We start from the raw sequence: 8,486 nt of genomic DNA, 5'->3' as shown, positions 1-8,486 counted from the left end.
ACAGGCAGAGGGAGAAGCAGGCTCCATGCAGGGAGCCCGATGTAGGACTCGATCCAGGACTCCGGGATCACACCCTGAGCCAAAGGCAGATGCTCAACAGCTGAGCCACCCAGACATCCCAAGTAATTGCCTTTTTCATTCATCACATTTTAGCAGTGTATTGGTATCTCATTGAGATTTTAATTCATATCAAAATTCAGTACTTTTTTGACTTTCTTCTTCCACCCGTCTCCATTGTAATTGATGGCTTGCATTTTGGAGGTAGCCAACCAGAGGCCCTAAATGCATCCTGTGGATCCCAGATATATCTAGCCAGGAAAAGAAGTAAGCCCATGAACAACAAAATGGACTCTTTAGGTGAGAACAAATGTACTGATAATTGTTTCAAAAAAGAACAGATAAGAACCAGTTAGTAAGAGTGTGACAGATTACAGAATAACCCCAATCTCCACCCTATATCCATGCCCTTTTGGCAAGGTGCCCTTGCTGCTCCTCCAATCAAGAGGTAGAGTGTGTTCCCCCAGCCTTTAAATATAGACTGGCCTTTCAGTTTGATCAGTACAATGCAACAGAACTAACAGGATGCCAGGTTGGCTTAGGTCTCAAGATGTTTTGAGTCTTTCATTCATTTTCTTGGAATTCCACTGAACCACCAAGGCTAACCTGCGGGAGGATGAGGGACACATGGACCAGATCAGAGTTGCCCAGCTGAAACCATCCTGGTGGCCTGGAAGAAGACTCATGAGAAATTTCCTTGAGAATCAACTAAGCCTGGGCCAGGTGAGCAGACCACTGGTCAGCTGCACATTTGTGAACTTAAACATGGCTGCTGTTTTGATCCCTAAATACTGACAGGTTGACAAAGTGTCCTGTGTTACACATTTCTCCAAACATAGGCCCCTGCTTCAGTCTGATACTGAATTTTTTCTGCCCCATATCATCTCATCTTCCTGGGAAAGAAACTAGTTTTGAATTGGTTGTGTTCCCTACAAGCCAAGTGATAGATGCTCCTTCTCTTCCTTAGTTTAACTACTAGTTTGAAGACCCTTCTGAAGATTTTTTGGAGCAATCCTTCAATAAAAACAGGCTGCAAGGAGAGAAGGCCCTGCTGTATAATCTAATTGACTTCTGGCGATGGTTGCACATCAGCTCCCAAGTGCAGCCCAGAAAAGCCAGGACTGCCTGTGTCAGCACATGTAGCTCCCCTGAACTCTGATGTGCTGCCAAGTAGTCCTACTCCCAGAGCAATCAAACCATCCCTTTGCCAGTGATGAAAATGACTGCCTTTGATGTCTCACCAGGTCTGTGCTGAAGCATTTCCAATAAAGAAAATGACTCTGCAAAAAAATCCTTCCTTGTTAGAGAGGCAGCGTATGGCAGAGAGGGCCCAAACCTTGCACTAAGAGGCACAGGAATCACCTGGCATTTTGTTAAAATTAAGACTCTTGTCAAATAGGTCAGCAGTGGAGCTTCAGATGCAGCATATTTTAGTAGCTTTTAAGTGATGCAGATGCTTCTGGGCCATGGGCCATGCTTTCAGTAGCAAGGATCTGGAGCACAGGTTTTGGACAAATAGGTCTGTGATCCAGTGGCTTATCATCTCTGCTTTCTCATCTGCTAATTGGGTTGGTATAACATTTATATGAGACTGCATGTAAAGGACTAATCCCAGCCCCTAGCACATAGGACATATGGAGGATATAGAATTTGTATTATGCAGAGAATGGAGAGTTGTCCAGTATTTAATATGAAGTCCCTTACAAAATGGATCTAGACCATTCTCAGAATTTTCATGGGCCTAGTGCCAGGCAGCTGTCAGTGTTTTTGAGCCCCATGTTCATGTTTTGGCAGCCTTGGAGGCAGTCCTAAAGAGGAGGTAAAGTACAGGTTATGGAACTTAGGTATTGCTGAGGGAGTCTTATTTATGATGGAAAAGGTAGGGAGTCTTATTTATGATGAAAAAGGTTCAAAGTGGGGATCATAGAGAGGTTACAGTGAGTCAGTATCCCCTGATTTAAAACCTTTGCTGTCTACCCTCTTCTGTAGTTTTCGTTCATGTCCAGGACATATGCAGCTTTTAGTTTTGTGCATTTACCCTAATATTGTAAGGTTAAGTTGAAAGCAGAATGAATCTGCCCCTAGTAAAAATTCTCAGCAGTTTTCCAAACTCATTAACCCATGCAAATAAAGTAGCAAAAAAAAAAAAGTCCGTTTTTTTTTTTTTTTTTTAATGAGACTTTCCATTAGATATGCTCTCTAAACCCTCACTGCTCAAAAGTACGTTTCAGGGACCAACAGCACTGACATCATATGGGAATTTAGTACAAATAGAGAATCACAAGTGCCCCACCAGACCTTACTACATCAAGATTTCTGGGATGGGGCCCAGGGATCTGTGTTTTAACAATCTTTCCAGGGGATTCTGAGGCATGTTAAAGTTTGCATGGCTTTAGGGTCTTAGACCAATAGCATCAATTTATTCATTTTTCTTTGTTAGAATATAAGATCCCAGGCCTTAACCAACAAGCTACACTTAAAATTTGTATTTTAACAAGATTTTCAGAATGTTAGTATGCTCACTAAAGTTTGGGAAACAATTCTTAGGCCTAGAGCATACCTGAGGCCCAGTCTGCCCTCTGGGGAAGTGATTAGATAGGTTGTAGAATCAGACAAAATACAAATAAATTATTGGAAAAATAGAAAAGTCCAAATAGTGCTGTCTTTGCATTATATTGAAACAAAGAAAAAAGAATAAAAGCTTCAGGCTTTAATGTTCTGCCATTTACAGGGTTGCTTAACCAAGATCTGGGATGTACAGGACTGAAGTGTGTTACAGACAGTGTTCTTGCTGGAAGACAATTAGAACAATTACCATATTGGCAACAGTGAAGAAAAGAAAAAAAAGTCCTGGATTTCCTGCTTCCTTTCTGTTCAACTCAGATCAGAAGCCAGCAGAAGGGAGGAAGTGGTTTTGTTCTTTGGGTGTTGGTGAGGCATTCTTTCCCCAATTTTTATTCAGTGCCCTGGGTTTAAAAATGACTGCCTCCCGTAGTTCTGATTTCCTTGAGTCCCTAGGTATAGAAAGAGACTTCGATGGTGATGATGATGATGATGATGATGATGATGATGATGATAAAACCTTCTGGTCACGATATTTCAGTGGAATACATCACTGTTTATCTTGCCCACTATTTGTACTGCAAAGGGCTGTCCCATCAGTCCAGGCCAGCCACCATGCCTAGGCTCATCTTAGATTTTTTAGGAATAAATATGGGGAAAGCTGGTATCTGACCAAGATCTGGTACTGGAACAATTATCAGAGGGTCTAGCAATTTTAAAATTCATTTTTGGTTTCAATGTTATTTACAAACACATATATAGCAGCTGCTGACTTAAGCATCTAAAACCCCTTTGCTTCCTTGTCCAAGTCCTCCCATACTTGGATATCAAGATGCGATTAACTATGTAAAGATATTAAAGGAAATGCTTGAGAGAAAATGAGGAGTGAGCCAGGGAAGGCTGGAGAGCTGTCTGACCATGATGCAGGTCTTCCTTATATGGAGAAGAAAAGGGAGAAAGGAAGATTGGGAGGAAGCATCCAAGACCACTTTGCAGTCTAGGAAGGGGGGTCAGTAAGGTTATCACAGGAGCCTCATTTTCCCCAAAAGTGGCCTATCTTAATATTCATACCATGTTCAGTCACTGACTAGGAGCAGCTTTGATGCCAAGAAGGCAGCGAATGTCTGTAGTAGGTGAGAGCCTCCATCAAGGTCTCAAAGCCATATCTTCTCTTCTTTCACTTCATCAAAAATGCTCAGTGGTGCCTAGTATTTAGCCATATGCCAGTCCATTCAGCATCTCATGGAGGGTTTTATAAATATGAAATACAGCCAATCTGCATCCTTAGTTCAGACTTCCCATGCTATTAGAACAGTCTCAACTCTGTATTTGCATGAAGGTTTTATGCTCTCTTTGGAGAATAAGAATTTTGTAAAACTTGAGCAATGGAATTGTCATTCTTGACTAAAGTGTTGAGTGTTGTTGGATAGCCTTCAGGAAGGCAAGAAGACCAATGTGATATAGACAACGTGAAGCGTTATGTATCCTGCCTTGTCATGTCAACAGACTGTTGGCAGTTAGGATTTTTTGAGCAGCTCTCTGAGGTTTCAGTAAACTCTGACATAGTCCTAGAGGAGATCGTTGCACATTTTTCAATAAAAGGTATTTAAAAAGACATGCTGTGTATATATTACTAAAGATGTCCAATTTCAATTTTGAGAAAACCCTAAAGATCCTAGGACTGGAAAGCAGAAGAACTGAGTTTAAATTTTGTAACCTTGCTGTATGACCTTAAACCAGTCACTTAACCTTCCTTCAAGGCTGTAATTTTCTCTCTTGTGAAATGGTGATAATAGTAGTTGATTGCAGTTCACTTGATAGACTACTTTTACTTGTTGAAGACATTGAAAAATTTGAAATGTCATTCAAAGTAAAGGTGATTGTATGAGTCGGATTTAAGTTCTGTAGGGAAAATAATTTAAGGGCACAAATGGATTAGATTTAAAAACAGAAAGACACTCCCACACCCCAAAACAGAGTAGAACCAGAGGCTGGCTATTATGTCTCTTCGAGTTTTACCTTTCACGGTCTTCAGATTGACAGAACTTTGTCTTTTCATACCTCCCAGTTTAAATTCTGGCCCATTGTGGAAGATCACCCCTTACAGAAGACACGTCTGTCAAGAGGAACCCGGAGCTGTTTCCTTTGGAAGTAGTTTTGGACCAGGGCATTTTGGTAAGAAAGGAGAAATTGGGCATGATTGGCCCCTAGACAAATTCAACAGATGTAGCAACCCAGGTGGCTCAGCGGTTTAATGCCGCCTTCAGCCCAGGGCGTGATCCTGGAGACCCAGGATCGAGTCCCACATCGGGCTCCCTGCATGGAGCCTGCTTCTCCCTCTGCCTGTGTCTCTGCCTCTCTCTGTATGTCTCTCATGAATAAATAAATAAAACCTTAAAAAAAATATCCAACGGATGCAGATATATAAACTGGCAAGGTGACATCATTGAAATCAGACTGTTGAACAAAAATCTCAAAGCATGACCTAATCCTTTTCCCTGTGGTCCACATGACCTGGTAAAAATCATAAAACTGCTATAAGCCCCAGTTTTCTTCCTGGGGATAAAAAATGGGTTAATAGGGGAGTGCCTGAGTGGCTCAATGGGTTCAGTGTCCTACCTAAGCTCAGGTCTTGATTTCATGGTTGTGAATTCAAGCCCTGCATTGAGCTTTATGCCAAGAGTGGAGTCTACTTAAAAAAATATATATATAGGAAATTCAAATCAGATAATTAACATGAAAATATGTTACGAACTCAGAGATGGAAAGAATGATCACTGGACCTTAAAAAGAAGTAAGCAAGCAAACTTAGTCACTAATATGCTAGGGAAGTAATAACACTCTTGTGAAGAAGTTCACTCAGTGAGTAGAAAACATGCCGCATTCAAGAAGGCTTTTTTTTTATTATAGCATGTGAAATTTTTGACAAATTATAAATAGTTATAATAATGATTGAATAAGCAGCCCTATGAGTGAACTAAAAGCCTATCCACTAATCATTTCATAAAAGGTAAGTGACAAAATTGGGATTCCTTTTAACAAAAGAGTGAGCCTTTAAAAATAAAAATAAATTAAAAAAAACATAAATTCAGAAGCACTGGTCTCTGTAAATGTAATCTCCTTTTTAAAAAGCTGTGTTCTCAGCATCTTGCTGGTTGGCAGACAAGCAAAACTCAGAGCACATTCATGAAAGAACAGACTGAGCACTTGAAGACCAGAGGCCTGTGTCCTGTGTTGCTCCTCTCTGGCTGTCTGATGCAAAGTTATTTATTTCCTTCGGCTAGGCCTCCGGTTCCCCAACTGTAAGACTGTCTGTAGCTCAGGACTAGTGCTAACATCCTTTCCTCCTCTAACATACCCATTCCAAGGAACTTAATGTGATCATGGCCTCAAAAGCTATTTCTCTCTTCAGAAATGGTAAGTAACATTAAAAAATCTTAAACATGATAACGTTGGTATAGCAATGATCTGTTGTCACGACACTGTTGTGATAAATCTCCCCCAAACTTGGTGCTTAAAACAACAACTGTTTATTTTTTTTCTACAAGTCTGTAAGTGGCCTGGGTCACTTGGCTGACATGGCCTGGGCTTGGTTCATTGCACCGGTTCTCACTCACATTTCTGAAGTGTGCTGGTGTATATAGCTGGTGGTGACTGGTCTGTGTTGCCCACAGCTAGGACGGGTAGAATGGTCCAGGGCTTCTCTCCGGTGGGCTGGGGTCTCTGATCTTCCTTAGTCTAGGCTTATTCACATGGCAGTGGAAGTTCCCAAGAAAGACAATGGGAGCGGGTAAGACTTCTTGACTCTTGGCTCAGAACTGACACATTGTCACTTCCATGGCATTTTTCTGACCAACATAAACCATAAGGTTAGTGCACATTTACAGGTGAGGAAGTAGACTTCACTTCTTGATGTGAAGAGCTACAAAATATTGCAGAATCCATGGAAACAGGTAATAATGCGGAATTGGGGAAATTTTGGCCACTAAATGGTAGCTAGATAGGCCGATATGATTCTTTCTGAAACATTTTGCAACATATATTTTCAAGTTAGGCAGTTTAAAGTTTCACTTGCTGGTGGTCAGGAGAGTCATAGTAGTAGACTGTTCATCTTTCTAGAAAACCCTCAGAACAAACATAGCAGAGACATGCCATTTGCCTAAGGAATAGCAGATTATTGGCTTATTTATATCTTTTCAAAAGAAGTGTTAGCTTCCCTGGTGACCCTAAAGGACCTTTGCTTTTTTCCACAGTTTATAAATGACAACCAGAGCTTTTTTTCTAATGCTGTCTTCCCTGGAAACTGCGACAGATGCAACTAACTATATCAGAACAGGAGCTGCAAAACTGCCACTATGCCAGCTATCCAAACAAAAGCCCTGAAGCTCCTGTTTCATGTTAAACCTTAGTGGTCAGTATCCCCTAGTGTTGAAGGCCTCTCTCTTCCCTACTTGCCCTCTTCCAGCTAGTAATACTAACCCCATTCCAGGGCTCAGTGGTCATGAGTGCCCATTGAACAGTGGAGACATAGAACACCTCTGCTGTTGGAGAAGGTTAGGTCTAAAGCTACCTGACCTGGAGAGAGGGGGCCAGTTCAGGTGGGACACTGGCCAACTCCAGACACCTGAGAGAAAGATGATTGTCCAGAATGGACATTGTGACTCATGTAGTGTGGCCCTCTTCTCCCAAGTACAAATTCACTCAGTGACATTAGGCAACTTATTTCTTTGAGCACTAGTTGATTCTTGAGGAGAATGAGAGTTAGATCAGGCCCCTGAAACTCTTGTGCATGAATCATCTGGAGATCTTGTGAAAATATAAATTCTGGTGCAGTAGATGGTTGAGACCTGAGATGCTACATATGTAACCAGCTCTCAGGTGATGCCAATGATACTGATGCTTCTGGTCCATGGACCTCTCTGACTAGGAAAGAATTCAGGCACAGAGTCATTGAATACTGCCTGCCACGGAAAGGACCCTTCCAAATTCCTTATTGCAATCCTGTCTCTAAGGTCTTGTCTAAGAGCTCCTAGAATCCCTGAGGTTGGAGAAAAGCTCCATTCCCATTAGCAAAGGGGCCCTAGTGCCCAAGGCTCTGTAAGAATTTAATAGTCTTTTGAATTGTTGTATAAAACAACAAAATGACTTAAGAGTAACTTCACAGTTGCCTTGTAAGGAAAGGTTTGCTTCTTGTCTAATGGCCTATATGAAGTGAAGAGCTCTTACACTTCATATATTCCACTCAGTAGAGACTGAGTAATCTTTACATTTACTTTAAATGATCTCCCAAGGCCACTCTCTTCAAATATTAATTGTACACAGTAAAATATGGGTACTCCTAATACCATGGCTATTCTTTTTTTTAATTTTAATTTTTATTATTTTTTAATAATAAATTTATTTTTTATTGGTGCTCAATTTGCCAACATACAGAATAACACCCATGGCTATTCTTACTTAAAATTGGCAAGTGAACAGAGAAGCAGCACAAAATCATATACCAGTGAGACTGCCCCAGTAGCTGAATGACTCTAGATTTCTCCATGTAGTTAAGAACAGTGGCTAGTAGGAAAGTACACTACATATGTATACTGTATATGTATGTGTGTGTATAACATATACTGTAATACCAATGTAGTGTACTTCCACCAAGTCTCACAGTGTGCTCTCTAGTCCATAGATCATTAGTCTTGAATCTAAGACCTGCTGCTTTCTCATGAACCAAGTGATGGGTGCTTTTAGTGAGCAGTACTACCAGATGTGGTGCTATCGCCTCTTTAATGTGGGCGATTCATTTTGTCCTAAATGGGTGGGCAGGTTTTCTGCATTTGCAACTTGGATTTCAAGGCTGGGAATAGTAATGCTAA

The 8,486-nt window shown here is 41.0% G+C and overlaps 1 long non-coding RNA gene across 2 annotated transcripts in view; it reads left to right on the top strand.

The window, feature by feature from the left end:
* The first annotated feature begins 515 nt into the window (after positions 1-515).
* The window catches only part of LOC129521563 (uncharacterized), a 110,359-nt gene continuing 102,388 nt past the window's right edge, over positions 516-8,486 (top strand). For both annotated transcript variants that reach the window (XR_008666836.1, XR_008666835.1), the window contains exons 1-2: positions 516-780; positions 4,688-4,794. This is a non-coding gene — a long non-coding RNA (uncharacterized LOC129521563). The remainder of the gene's footprint in view (positions 781-4,687; positions 4,795-8,486) is intronic.

The sequence above is a fragment of the Nyctereutes procyonoides genome, unplaced genomic scaffold (genome assembly GCF_905146905.1).
Source record: "Nyctereutes procyonoides isolate TBG_1078 unplaced genomic scaffold, NYPRO_anot_genome, whole genome shotgun sequence".
Taxonomy (NCBI): domain Eukaryota; kingdom Metazoa; phylum Chordata; class Mammalia; order Carnivora; family Canidae; genus Nyctereutes; species Nyctereutes procyonoides.
Note: the sequence above shows the minus strand (reverse complement) of the source record. Positions and strands in the feature narration are given on the sequence as shown.